At 36.8% G+C, this 15,575-nt stretch overlaps 1 protein-coding gene across 1 annotated transcript in view; it reads left to right on the top strand.

Annotated features, from left to right (window-relative positions):
* Positions 1–15,575, top strand: part of CNTNAP2 (contactin associated protein 2) — a 1,037,491-nt gene that overhangs the window by 711,125 nt on the left and 310,791 nt on the right. The window lies entirely within an intron of this gene.

Genomic DNA, 15,575 nt, shown 5'->3' with positions numbered 1-15,575 from the left:
ACCTGCAGCAGAAATCTGGGGCTGTGGGATTGGTTTTATCCAACTGAAATGGGAGAGATGGGGAGGGATGCATGGCACATGCAGCAAGCCCCAGATCAGGTGCTGATGGGAAGATAGCCTTTTGGAGAACAGGAGAATACCGCTGTTCCATGTTGCTGTTAATGTCTGTATTTGTCTAATTAATGTGCACCAAGAAAGGAGCCTCATCTAAGATCTGGAAGTGCTGTCAATCCCATTTGGACTGGAGAGATAGGCCAAGCCATCTGTCCTGAGACACAGGTGTAAAGGCCCTCTTTCAGATCCTGAGCCATGTAGAGCTTTTTAAATCGTAACTAGCACCTTGAACAGCATCAGTAGCTAATCAGGCATGCACTACAGGAACAAGACCAATAATGCTGTCATTTAAGAGATTTCTGCTATTCAGAACTGCTGTGTTCAGTGCTAGCTATAGCTTTTGGTTACTCTTCAAGGGTAAATTTGTAAATTAAAAATATGCCGCCCTAGTGGGGTTGGGCATCGAAAAGTACACTCATCCAGTACTGCAGCATTGCTCATTCATGTTAAATATAAAAATACAACAGAAGGTCCTAGCAGCTTCTTCAGCACTGGGGAAAAAGAAAAAAAGGAGAATTAAAATAATAATTTCATTTTACTAATGTTTCTCATCTACAAAACAGTTTCAGAGTATACAAATGTGACCTTTTCCTAACCAGTGCAAGGAGATCATGAGCATTAGGATACATGATTTAATTCACTTGGATATGAAGCATGCTGTGGAAAAATGCAGTTTTCTGTTTTAACTGTATCACTCTCATCAGCAGCTCTTTGCTACAAGAAAAAGGCAATTTGCACTAATATCCATATAAACGCTGCAGTTTAAAAAAAACCTCAAGCAACTATTTCTTCATTACAATGCAAATGACTGCAAGAGATATGTGAAAATTGATGGAAAGTAATTTTAAACTGTGCTTCTAAAACTGACAGTTGTTCCCAGCAGAGTAAAGCTCATCACCTGTGTAGTGCCTATACATTGCAGCTGTCACAGTTTTTGTTTTCTTTTGATTAGTGGTCATCTGAGGCACTAAGGCTGGAGGGCAAAGAGCTACAATTTTAGCACAACACCCTAAATCTTTTTGTGAATCTATATAGGGTAGTATCAGCAGCACACATACCTAGTGTAGGGAAGGAGGTTACTTGAGTACTTTGCTTCATCAGGAACATAGTTCTGTAGAACTCTGTAGCAATGATACATATCTTGTCATAAAAGAGAGCACTAAAGCATGCAAGAATCCAAGCAGAATTCTCAAAAAAATTTAGTATCCCGCTTGGGGGATACTAAACTGCATGCAGGTCTATGGTATTGCTAGAACTATGTTTGAAAAAAACTTTAACTATCTGAATTACAATTAAACATTTTTTTGTGAATATAAAGCTAAGCAACCCATAAATTAAGCTATAGTGATTGGTATGTGGAGTATACTAAATGAATAAAAATAATATGACATGGTAGTGAAAATTAATTTTGATAGAGATTCTTAACTATATTTTCTTCTCTAGTCTGAGAGTCAAATCTAAGTGTTCCTATTCTTCCGCTATGTCAAACAAACATCTCTATATTAAATTATTACACAAGACACGAATTCGCCTTCTTTCATTCAGGTGAAACTAGCAAGTAGAAAACATCTTAATGACTAAAAATATGAAGTGCTTCTTGCTAGTTCCATTCCTTGACAAAGCAAGTCCACAAAGTTGGCAAAGTGAATATCAATCTTTGCAAAACAAAGTGGTTTAACAGCCATGTACTACTTCCACAATTACTGTAGTATAGTTTTACTAGAACAAAATGTTGGATAGTAGGCTTCACTCTCACTTGACTGTAAGCCTTCTGGGGCAAGGATAATATCCTGAAAAGCCACTGAAATTGTTTGTTGCAAAATTATGTCTTTGGCCTTTTAATATACTGTATCACAAATATGGAGCCACAAAATTCATAATTTCATCCTTATATCAGCATTTCTTCTACAGAGTCTATAGTCAGAAAGCATTAGTGTACCCAATGTGACAAACAATATTAAAAAGAAAAAAGAGAAAGAAAATTATGGTGAAGAAGACAGCTGTCTGGGCATATTTCTGGGCATAATCCATATCCAAATTTAGTGTGTCTTAATTTAGTAAACTGGCGAGTGTCATGACAAGACCGCCCCCTTCACAAATGTTGCTGTGGTAACTAAGAATTGTTCTGGTTTCTAAGATGTGCTAGTGATTCAATAGTGCAGTCAAAGTCAGAAATATGTAATTGGATGTGCTCCCCACAGCAGTTCATGGTCTCTACAAATAACTCTATTTTCAAAGAAATCCCCAATTCTCCAGTTCTTCCATTTCTCTTGTCCTTGTCTTCTCCAAATAAAGGTTGTACTCAGAGCTGTGCTCTGATAGTGAAGAGGAACCAAGCATTTATATTTTATGTCCTCATAATGGAATGAAGATGTCTGAGATATTACATTCAAACTATCTATTTCTGGTGCAATAAAATAGCTTTTCAAAATCTAGGGCATTGCTATTCATGTTATGAATAGAAAGTTGGAATTTTTCAAATTAAGGCACTTATGGAAAAAGTATTTCTTGATGCTGTGTTGTGGCACAATGTTTAGCCATTAGACTGCTTTTCAGTTTAGCCTTTTTTGTGGGAACAGGGAACTCTTGCAAAGCTCTGTCATCTTACCCTCTTTCAGAGGCAGGTCCACAAGGCAAAGTTAGACTCTGTATTCAAACTGTTTTTTTCCAAAGTTGGAGAGTTGGTCTTTCAGTATCCAGTTTGACCTTTCCTGTTTTTCCTTAATTGTCATTAGAGTAGCAGCTGTAGTGGAAAGAATCGCTGTTTTAAGGTATTTGTTAGAATATCTTAATAGCCTAAATTTTTTTTGTGCAAAATTTGAGTATATTGCAGCTTCATTCCATGCTCTGCATCTCTAGGCCTGGTTCCTTTTCCTCTGACAGATTTCGTTTTAGTCCCATTGAAAAAGACACAAGAAATAAATTGATTACTCCCCATGTTTAATGTTTGTCTTTTTCTCTGTTTGGTACAAGGAGGATGAGGGGAAAGTGCCAGACAAGTAAGATTATGAAGATCTTACTTTGTGTATTTGTCCTGCAAGGATTTTTAGCATGAGGAATAAGTAGAGGAACAATGTAAAGGGACCATAAGGGCCGAGTTATTTATCCTAATGGCTGTAAGGGATGTCAGCAGGAGAGGCAGATCAGCCTCTACTATTGTAGTTGCTTGAGGCTTTAAGCTGAGGAGAGGAAAATCATAGCCTGCTGTTTCTAGTGGTTCATCACTTAGACTACTGATGCACAGTAGAACAGAAAGGTTTCATAATGTATTTTACCAGAAGATATGTCAGTTAATTCTTTCTATTGGTCCTGAAGTCTTTATGCCTCCATGATGCAGCTTTTATCTCATTTCAGGATCCAAATAGCTGCAAGCATAATGGCTCCATTTGAGTGGTACTTAGCCTATCTCCTTTCTAGTACAATTCATTTGCCTCAAGCTGCTCATCTTCAAACAGTTTGAGAAATCATTATGAGTATTCATAGCCTGCCTCATTAAGGTCAAATGTACGAGGTGACTTCTCTACCCACTCTCCTCCTTCCCTTCTCTCTCTTCGTTTTTTTTAACAGAAGTGACACATGTGATAATTACTGCAATGACTTTGTGAGCAGACATTAAACAACCACAACTGTTGTATCCTGTGACTTTTCTCTCTTCTCTCTGTAAAGTGGGTCAATGGAGTGTTTTATAATATGAAATATGTAGAAACATATGGCATGAATATAAATGTGCCATCACTACATCCTAAAGAAAAGTGCCCTAGAAGTAGTAAATGTTTGATTCTATTGCTCATATCCATATAACAGTTCTCTCATATGAGAATTTTTTCCTGAAAACTGCATTACTGAACTTCCAAGGTACCAGAACTTTTCTTCATGCATACATATATATATATATATATATAATGAAAAGTTGAGCAATTTAATTCAATAAAGTAAAGATTTAGGGAAGAAGGTAATATTTTTTAGTTGTTAACTAGAATAGAATTAATTGATACATATTTAAAGGCAAAAAAACCAAAATTTGTCATTGGGCAATGCTAAGTTGTTCAATTATAGAGACCTTACCTAGTGTAATCTCATTGCAGAAAGCTTTCAGTAATAATATTTGAGTCCCTTGCCTAAAATAGAGGAAGAAAAATTGCTTCATTGTCTCAATTCTTACATATGAAATGAAGATTTTATTTATAACAGCATCTCATACACTTTTCTTTCCATTGTAGAGGGGTTTTGGGAGGCTTTTTTAATAGTCTGTCAGTCATTTTTGCAAGTTAGAATTACATCTGAGAGGTAAAAAGAGAAACAAATATTTGAAATGAATTGGGGCTGTTGTTGCAGGGTATCCAAGCTTGTTTCCTTGCAGATTAAATAAGAGCAGAAACAAACATAACAAAAAAAAAAAAAAAAAAAAAAAAAAAAAAAAAAAAAAAAAAAGGAGAAGTATCAATGTATTTAGGACACTGTTTTAGATTGTCATGCTGGATTCTCTGTAAAAAAAGAAAGAAGAAAATAGTAATTGAAACATCAGGGCATCATGTCTAGAGCAGCAACTCTGATGGCAGACTTTCTTCCTAAGGTGAGTTCATCTTCCAAGCATCAGAGTAAAATAGACCCGTGAGAAACCTGGAAACAGAGCAGACTATGTTTACATCTTTGCCTGCCAAGTTGACTGAAGCATCCTGGATCTCAGCTTTAGTTCACTGATTATATTTTCATCTGCTCTTATTTACAAGGCATGTCCTTTTTATTCTAGGTTTCATGGGTACACATTTTCATTTTTAATCAGCTTTTCTTGTTGTTGTTATTTTTAATTTATGTCAAGTTTGGCTTTCTTGCTTGTTGTGGTACTTTAATGTATCTCAACAAATTTGACTAGAGTATTTTTCCCCCTTGCTGTGGAACATAGTACTGACTTGCTACAAAAATTATCATGGTTGTTTTTCCATCTGGATACAACTTTTCACTCAGCCTCAATCAGTTGACAGACTGTAATTATTAGCCTTTACCTGGACTCATCTTGATTAGATGCAGCTTGCTGTCTGGGGTCCCTGTGAAATAAATCAGGATGTTTTTCTGTTTGGTTTGTTGGGTGTGCCTCAGGTTATCACTTAAAAGTGATATTGTTAGGTGCCCTTGTGCCTGGCAGTTATTTGAGCTTGACTGGTTAAAGCCACTATCTAGATGAGGAATGAGGAATGAGTGAAAGCGGTCTATTTCTGTGTCCTGTGACAGCATGTCAAGTTTGTCATATTGTCAGGTTTTTAAGGATAGAAGAGTAAAGGACTACAGCCTGGTATGAAGGGCCATAGGATTGCGAGGGGTTTTGTTTACTTACCTTTTATAACGTTTACCACTTAAACATACACTGCCATAGAAACAGCCTCCACACATAAATGAAGGTTCTAATAATCTCAGGGCTCCTCATAATATAAAATCATAACTTTTGGAGGTAGAGGAGGGGAAAGGTTGTCAATGAACACCTGGTGACTTCATTAAACAAAAATGTGTAATAACGAAAATGTGATGTCATGAATTTAGGGTTTGAGTAAATCATGTTAAATTTGCATGATCCTAAATAATGTTGGAATATCTATAGATATTTTCTGCACTCACCCTTGCATGTGTAGAAAGAGAAAAGCTATCCCGGTTTACAACTGCACAGAAAATATCTAAACCATAAAACAAAAAATATAATGTGAAGTCTGCCTCCAGGACAAAGTTCTTGATTTGCTCTGTTTCAGAAGAGAACAAGCTTTATCACTGACACTCAAGGTGGCTTCTTAAGTCACCAAGTAATAGAAACATTTCTGGCTGTCTGACTACATTCCTGTAATTCTTCCTCTTCTTTTCTGCCCCACTTCAAACTCTGAAGCATAATATAAAAATATACATGAATAAAAGTATGTCATGTAATTTCATCATCTTAATGCATTTCAGATGCTCGTAGTTGGAGTAAACATTCATACATCAGGCATAAGATGACTAAATGTATCATGACCTCAAAGCACAAGAACAAATTGTCTTTTGGGAGTGACACAGAAGACTTAGTTGAAAATAAAGCAGAGTCTTTGTTTTGCTGAATTATTTGGTCTAGGAGAAGCAAAAAATCCTCACATCACCTGCAACCAGAAATTATTCCTCATTTGTTGGAAACCAAGCTCTCAGAAATTAAAATACAACAATCCTTTTAAGAATTCTCTGCATTGAAGGACCCCACAAGCTTATATTTCAAGAAATACATCCATAACTGGGGGAGTCGAAAAAAGGGATGGTTGGAAATAAAATGATGAGCAGTACCATCTACCTCAAACTGTTACTGTGAATGTTAGAAGCAAATATTTAGCTCTGGATTCACTCCCACACACTTGTTTCCTACTGGGGATGTAGGGAACTTGGCACAAGCTGCTTCAGGCCAGTGATATGCTTCAGTTATCCCTAGAAAATTGCTCCTGTAGAGAATATTATTGAAAGGTCAAACAAAATTTGTATTTTCTGTAGAACTTTTATTATTGCTTTTGGTCAGAAAATTAAGGTCAAGTTAAGGCTAGACAGTTAAATTACCCCTGAAATAGTGGGAGCTGGTGGTGGTATTTTGCAAACTTTATTTTATTGTGATGATAATATTTTCTCAGAGTTTTTCTGTTGTTTTGGTGGGGAGGGGTACAGATGATGTGATGTGTGTGTTTTTGCGTACTCCCTATATTACTGGGAAAGCTGCTCTATGCTTCTATGGGCTTTTAGCTGTACTGCCTCAAAGCCTGGAAGGTGTGAGTCACTAAGTTCATGTGGGACTTGTGATATACAGAAATGCTTTTCCATATGTGCTTCTCCCTTACTGCTTCCTTGTCCTTAATCAACAGTGCAAAGAACATCTTCTCATCAAATCCTATCCAGGGCTACTTTTTATTGACTGCTACTGATGCCTCAGGTTTTGGCTTTTATATTTTTCAGATTCTGTACTGCTTTAGTGTGTAGTTCTGAGCTTCATATTAGGGGATAGTAAGCTCTTGTCACAGAGTAGGTAGACAAAACAATTCCTTCTCTAGCTGGGGACCCAAGGACAAATGATCCAAATCTCAGGGCCAAGAGCATAAACAATGGCGGAACGAAGAGAGAAAAACAAGAAGGATGGGACTTCATAACCTAAAGCTGTAATTGGACAGTTAACTCTAATATGCTAATGGACCAGAACTTATAAATGTGAGAGACCTCGTGACCAGTCGTCCATTTTGTGACCATTTTGGGCTCATCTTGGGTGTAGCTCTGACTGGACTCTTGTACTGCCCAAGGTGTATCCATTGAGGCCTTTTAATAAATACGTACTTTATTCTTTAACTCCATCTAGACTCTGTTCCAGGACAGCCTTCACGAGGCATCAATACTACTGCCTTGTCTTGTTGACTGTGGGACTAGGAAGAACACCATTTATCTGTGCAGAGTATTGTTCTTATTGATAATTTCTCTGAAACTTGACCAATGTAACTAAATGTTCAAAGAGCAGAGTAGTTAGGACAGGAAATATCTAAAGTCCTGTTCAGACCACAAACGGTATATCACGTTCACTTATTTCTGAAACAGATAGTCAAGTGATGAAAAAATTACAGGTAATTTCTAGGAGTGAAAAGAGATTCATTCTACTCTAGACTTTCCAACCAGCATTTGGGTGCAGTGCTGCCACCTTGTTGTGTAATTCTCTAAATAAATTTGCCTAGAAGGGCAGGTAAGCTGTATTGTCACTATTGCTGTTAAAAAAACCTCAGGCTTTCTTTTATGCTCTGAAAGACAACTTATAAAAAGAAATTACTTGGGCAATGAATAAGCTGCAGAAGATATCCATTTTGATCTGTACTTACACATCTAGGGAATGTACTGCTGATGCAGTTTCCCCAGGCAGGCAGGTGATGTACAGAATCATTCTCCCATGTCTCACTCCCAGGACTTCCTAATAAGTGAATTTGTATAGATTATGTAAGAATGTGAATGTACAGTGTTATGAAGTTTTTGTGTGAAGGCTACCTTTGAACGCTCCTAGAAGACCACAAAATTATTTACATGTTTGAATTTTATCACCTTAAATTAGTCTTAGTGCTTTTCTACAAAAGAGCACAGTAACTGTAGTGTGAACCTAAAGACAATATTTTTTATTAATTTTGAGTATGGGCACTCAGTACACATTTTAGGGCAGCACCAGAAGTATGCTGTAATTTCCCCTCCACCTCTTCCACATGGTGGGAAAAAGACTGAAAGGGGATAGCAACGAGGGCAAAAATTACTTAAATCTGATGTCATCTGGAAACTGGCCTTTTTTTAGCTTCAAGGCCACAGAAAGTAGCACTTCCTCTGAAAATATGGTAGTCAATCAGAAAATGTTATGAAGAGACCACTTAGATCCATTAAAACTAAAGAGGAATTTTCCTGGAAGAACCAGACTTGGTTGCAACCTATTGAGATTATCCCTTTCTCCACAGCACCAGAAAGTGAAGAATGGTTGAAATAAACAAGATACAACTTAAGAACAAACTAACGCTAGCATTCCATATGGTTTAGGAGAAGAGTCCAACCAACACGACCATAAGATGAGCTGTGAAACTTTGTTCAGTAAGTAGGGAACATCTACAGCCAGAGAACTTGCAGAGAAAATTTTTAGATTTGGAATGGAAAGATGCAGTTGCAAACCAGGTCTCTTGTTCAGGAAAGTCTTAACCGACAGGTGTAAGGATTTCCTTCCACTTTTGTACTGGAAGCCAAATGTTTCAACGTTAGGGGTCTGAGTTCATTTTTATTATGTTCAGAGCTCACATTATTAAGAGCATTAACATGCTTTTTATGCTTCCTGTTTTAGAGTTTTTTCTGTTTGCCAAGCCCAAGTTTTCCTTTATTCAGGAGGCCTAGAAATATTGGCTTTATCTAGTATGTTTCAGGATATGCTTCCCTGAGTGAGAGCTATTGAGGTAATAATCTTCCATTACCCTAGATGAGATTTATTAGACTAACTCTGCACACACTGAAGCATTCAATAGTAAGCAAGTTAGGAATACTGATGAGAAGAAATTATTATCCTCCTAATATTATTTTTGTGGGTTTTGCCAAAGTAGTACCCTAAGCCTTGAGATGATACTCCTCCAAAGAGAATAGCTTTTTATCTTCATGTTGGGATGCATTTGTGCATCACAGATGGAAATCACAGTAGATTTTCTTTCAGACGAGCGTTTGCTGACTATAGTGGAATTAAGCTTGTCAGTAGTGATAAAAAAAATTAAATATGTTTAATATCATGTCAGTAGTAGTAGGAAAAAATACCGTCAAAAAACAATTTGAAATGGCAATGTTGTAAATAATTGTGTTGGATACCTAAGACCATCACTATTCAACTGGATTCCCTTTTTCTTATCAATAGCTTGGTGGACAGGAATTGGTGTTCTCACAGAGACATGGATATCCCATAGAAGCTGACTTAGCTCTCCAAAGCCGGAGTATGTATTATTTGTGGATGTAGATCAGACATGGTTCTGTCAGAAGAATTTTTCTACTTGAAGATGCATTATTGCTAATTTTGTTCTGGTAACTACCACAGAACTAAACTGAAATGGTCCATCTTACTTGTGTTGTATGGTGAGCATCTGATGAACAACCAAATTGGATGCTAACCAAAAAGTGTACTGAGACTATTCAGGTGACTGACATCTCTGCAAGGCAGAGTAGAAACAACTGGGGCATATGCATAAGTATTTCTCGTCAAGAGTTATTAGCAAAAGGACTTACTTATGAACTCACTTTGTGCACTGGCATGAATATTCATGGCTTGTCTATCTCATTGCATAAACCAAATTACTTATAAATTACATATATATGATAAATGAAAACTATAAAAAAAAGGCACTAATCTACTTAATTAATGTTAATATTCAGAGGGGATCTCTGACATTTTTGCAGTCTTTACCAGCGTCCTGGAGCTCTGAGCGGTTGTTTTGTTTCTGCCTGACACCATTGCAGATTTTTGCTGCAACTATTGGATGAATATAAAAACTGTGTTACTTAATGCCCAGCTGTATTGCAAACCTGTACTTTCAAATGCTTTGCAGAGCTTTGTGGCATCTGCAGTGGAAAAGAAGCACTGCAGATGCCAGAGACCAGCAAACTACATTTTTCATTACATCAGAGACAGAAGAATCAAATTAGAGTAGCTGCTGTTTCAGCCTTCTTCCTAGGTAGAAGTCACTAATCAATCTTACAGGTTTTAGTATTAAGTGAAGTGCCAAACCTAGACACTTTTTCAAGAAATAAATTTTAATATTCTCAAATCACATAATGTTTTTTGAAAGTGTAACTAGAGCAAAGATAATTTCTCTTGAAATTACTTCTGTTCCAGGTCTGGGAGATGTCTTCTATTAACTCAGTTGCTAACATTTGGTTGAAATGTATTTAAACTAATATTTTAATACCAACATCAATATTGTTTCTCTTCCTATTCACTTTTCAATAATGTTTTTTGTTTTATATAGTTTCTAAGTTATTTTTTCATATTCATGAATGACACTGCATGTGGAGCAATTGTCAGTATTATCTGTGTGCTTTTGAGCAAATAATAAAAGTAAACCTAAATCCTGGCCCAGACCTGTGGATGTCTTGAGGCAGTCAGTTCCCTCAAATGGTCTGTCCTTTTGCCTCTGTAAAAAATTCCAGGGTTTATTTCATGTTTTATTTCTTTTAAGTAGGTATGTTTTTTAGGTTTGGGGCATTTTGTTTGCTTGTTCATTTTTTAAAAGGCAAAAAGAAAGATCTTTATTTTTCATTTATTTCCAACATATTCTTATGCCTGAGTGAATATCTGCCAAGTGACTGAAGTAAAATAGATTTTTAAGAAAATGGGACTATTCACCCCTTTTCTATATAGTGCAAATATTTTTCCATTATTAGGAAATTCTTAAAAGCTTTATTTTGATCTTTTGCTTTTGTTGAATTTAGTGTTCTCTGAATTTCAGCATTGAAATTTTAATGCCAGATATATTCATAGATGGCTTTGCTTTTGGGATCCAATCTTTTTGCGTGGGCTAAAAAACTGCTACAAATGAAAGCTGGTTTTATATTTAATAACTGGGATTAGTTTTTGTTCTTGAATTAATGATGGAAGTCTTTTACTTTGTGATAAATTTCCCTGAGCTATCCAGTCTGCATGTTTAGTGAAATTTTACTCACTAAATGGGTACTCAGTAGATTACTTCATAGTGAAATTTCATCTCTACTGAAATGTTTGAGTTGCAACATCAGCTACTTTGAAACAGTTTTCTGGACACTAGAAATTGAGACCCCACTGTAAGGAAATGTATCAGTGCTGGGTAAGGAACAGTGTCTGAATCCCACCCAGGTGCTCTACTCTGTGCACAGTTCATGCATAGGAAACCAAAAGCCTTGCTTTCACCTCTGACATCTCTATACCCAAAGCAATGTACAGGTACAAATCCCCATGCTCACATTGTCTGAATGTCCAGATTACTTTAAAGGGACACCCAGCAGCTGTGTGCAGTGCAAGGCCAGCAAGGGAGGGACAGGTCTCCGGGCAGAAAAACTTGTACTGCTCATGTGCTCTCTTTAGACACTGGTGGTGGGACACTTTGAAGACCACTATCCCATCTCAGGAAGCTGTAGGGAGCAGTGAGGTTAGCCCTCAGCCTCCTCCTCTCCAAACCAGACAAACCCAGTGCTCTCAGTCACTCTTCAGAGGACATTCCAGCCTCTTCCCAGCTTTGGTGTCATCCTATGAATGCATTCAAGTATCATAATTCTCTTTTTAAACTATGAGCCCCATAACCTCACACAATACTTAGGGAGAGACCACATTGGTGCTAAGTACAGCAGGATAATCACTTGTTTTGACTGGCTGATGATGTTTGGTGCACTCCAGGATGTGGTTTGCCCTCCTGGCTGCCAGGGCACACACTGCTGGGTCCTGTTGACCCTCCTGCCAGTCAGCACCACCAGACCTTTCTCTGCAGCCACTCCTCTCCCAGCCTAGATTTGTGTCTGCTGCTGCTGCATCCCAGGTGTAGAACTCAGCATTTACTCTTGTCAAATTGCATGCCATGGATGATTACACAGTACTCCAATTTATCCAGATCCCTGTACAAGGCCTCTTGTCCCCTGAAAGAGTCAACAACACCTCCCAGTTTAGAATCCTCCACAGACTTACTCACCATGCATTCAACTTCTGCATCCAGATCACTGATGCAAACATTGAACAAACTGGCTCTGGAATTGCGCCCTGAGGAACACCACTGATCGCTGGTCACCAGCCAGATCCAGCCTCATTCACCACACCCCTCTGAGCCCTGCCCTTCGGCCAGTTCTTCACCCAGTGGACCATGAACCTGGAGTTTTAGGGGGTTAGGATATTTTCCCTCCCCTTTTTTCTTTTACTCTTTCCCCTCTCAATGCAGAAGTCTCTTTTAGAGACATGGAATGAAACATTTGACCCATTGAATTAATTGGGGAAATTTTGTGTCTACTTTTGTTTTATTATGCACCAAAATTTTGTGTGTATGTGCATTTTGAATTGTTCTAATAGTATGGAAGAAATAAATACGTGTAGTCAGTTATGCAAGTTGAAAACCTGCATTTGAAATCTGCAAGGAGATTGATTTCTACAGCTCCTCAGAGTGTAACAAAATCAATAGCCTTCATAAAATCTCAACATTTGGTTCAAGTATTTAATCCTATGTAGTGGGTAATATTTAGAATTATCTGCCATTGTGTATGCTTAATATACACATGTACATATATATGTCTGATGGGCAAAAGGAACTTCATAGACAGTTTGAATGTCACTATTTTAATTTGATCTATGGGTAGTTTCATTATTCTTGGAGAACCCTATGGAATTCAGAGGGCTGCCATAATATTTAGGGGATATAATTTGTTTGTCTTCTTCAAGGAAAGAAATTTCCTACCTGTTGAATGTGGGGAAACCTACTAAAATAAATAGCAAATCAGTTAATAATTAGAACAGGCACTTGAAGACCCCTAAGTAGTTGATTGCTAAATTGTTTCCATCACTATTGAAAATTTCACTTCACAAGTACTTATTCTATTCCAGACATCACATTTTTATATTATGATGGAGAAATCATTTAAAATTCTAAATAAAATGTAGTCAAGCAGCTTAGTTGCCAGGAAAGTTACATGAGGTGCATGTATACTTACCAAGAGAAAAGATTATGTATATGTAAAGAGTGATTGACAGAGGCCAAGGGTAGGTCCAGGCCAAGCAAGATGGAGTACATGGATAAGCGGTAGTCAACTTTTGCAGGAATCAGCTTGACCATACGTGGAATTTGTCTGATCCAGTGTAGTATTCTCCATAACCTCTAAATATCAGGCTGGTGAATGCAAAGAGATGTTTCCATGCAAATTTCTCATTGCTCTAGAAAATGTTTTGCTGTTGTAATTGTTGGTTTCTGCATATATTTCATATCTCAGTAGGAATAGAGACAGTTTAGTACCTCTTTTTCCAGATAATGATACAACAAAAGGCTTAGCTATTCAATTCTGTTGAACCTGAACTACAAAGTTCAACTATGTGCAATCATGAATTTTTCAGCATCTCAGAATTATTAATTTAAAAGTTATCATTTCTACATAATGAGATGTGTTGAATTTATTAATAGACGGTGTTATATTTCTCAGTGGTTTTGGAGTATATGGAATAGTATATGCAAGCCTTTGATGAAAAAGAAAGTAATATTAGATCTAGTAAAAAAGGACCTTCATTTTCTCATATGCCACCCTCTTCTCCAAATTCTGTAATGTGTTCTGGATGCTGTGATTTCTATATTGAATCATAAAAAGACTATTCAGGAAAACTAGGTTTATGGAAATAGATATATTCCTTCATTTCTTCTCATGTTAGAAAGAACTTTCTGAAAGCAAGAATCTGTTGGATATCTGTTAGCAGGGAGCCAGTGAGGCAGCTGGTGCAGCACTGGGCTTTCTTAGAGTGTTTTTACACAGCACTGTCTTTGATCGAAATGACACTTAGGGTGCAACTTTACAGATGCATAAAGGATACTGCAAGCATGGTTGGAGTTTCTGAAAATGCTAATTTGTATTTTCTTGAAAGAATCATTTGTATAAAAGCACTCTGTTCCTTCAGGTGAAAATTATGTCCCCTCCAATGGGTTAATCATGTTTTAATGGTAGTCCTGGGATGAGAGGGAAAGAGAAGGCATCCTTTGTCTACAAAGACGTGAAAAACTTAACATTTAAGAATTTCCAGAAGTTAAAAGTTTCTTATTGGTCTAGCATGATCTTTATTCCCCATTCTTATAGTACTTTTAAGTCTTCCATTAGAAGAATTATACTTGTGAACTTTACTACTCATAAGTGCAAATGGGAAGTTTGTCTTTTCTCAGGACCAAGCTGTGTTTTTTACAAATTTTTAGAACTTAATGTATTTTCTCTTCTACTCTCAAATTTAGATTGAAACAAAATGAGAATAGAGAAATCTTTTAAGCATACTTTATTAAATTTGCTGAATTTACTTGAAGTCTGATTGACTTTTGCTCCTCTCTAATGTCACTCTGTGCCATATATCAAACCACAGGTGTACTAAAAATTTTCATGGAATGTCTTTTAAAATAATGCATGGCATGGTAGTTTAGTATAGAATTCAAGTCATGCTTTGTTTGGGAGATTACAAATAAAGACTTTCAAAATGTCAAAATTCTTCTGTCAGTCGCAACATAACTAAACTTCATTCTACTGTCTTTCTTGTCCATCCAATATCAATGTTTTTTGAAGTATCTAAAGAAATTTTAGCACAGTTGTCAAAAAATACAGGAAACATGATTTTGCACTAAAATATGTATAAATGGTAGTTTTTCTTATTTAATTAGGCATTGTTTAGGTTTATGTAGTAATTAAAATGGGATTCCAAAATTTAAATGTGGCCAATATGATCCAGAATAATGATGAAATAATTGCAAACTACCAAGAACATGCACTAAAACTTGGAAGTGTAAGTTCTCCAATCTGGAGGAACCTTTTGAAAGAAAAAGAAAGATTTTTAGAAGGTTGCCTAACATTCAGTTTATTGATGCAATAATTAGAAAGGGTAGTTCAGCACACTATATTCCTTTTCCTGTCTGTCTACAGAGTGGGGTAAGCAGGATGTGAAAGAGGAGAGTGTAGTATGTTCTTCTTGAGAGAACTGTTGGATCAGTGAAGAGTATGGTGAGGATTCAAGCACTTAGCTGATGGTGGAATGAAAGGTAAGGGGAGCTTTTAGTGGTAGCATTAGTCTCTTTCTGTCTCTCCATGAGAATAGAAAGTCAGCCAGAACAGCTCAGGAAATGGTTTCTTATGGTCGAAGCTAACATAGTGAAAGCTTTGAAGAGTCATTTTTTTCAGTATATGCTTTGAAATATATATTTTTTAACTGTGTTGCTTTTTTTCAGTGATTCTGGGAAGAC

This window comes from Vidua chalybeata, chromosome 1 (genome assembly GCF_026979565.1).
Source record: "Vidua chalybeata isolate OUT-0048 chromosome 1, bVidCha1 merged haplotype, whole genome shotgun sequence".
Lineage (NCBI taxonomy): Eukaryota > Metazoa > Chordata > Aves > Passeriformes > Viduidae > Vidua > Vidua chalybeata.
This window is presented reverse-complemented; position numbering and strand designations above follow the sequence as displayed.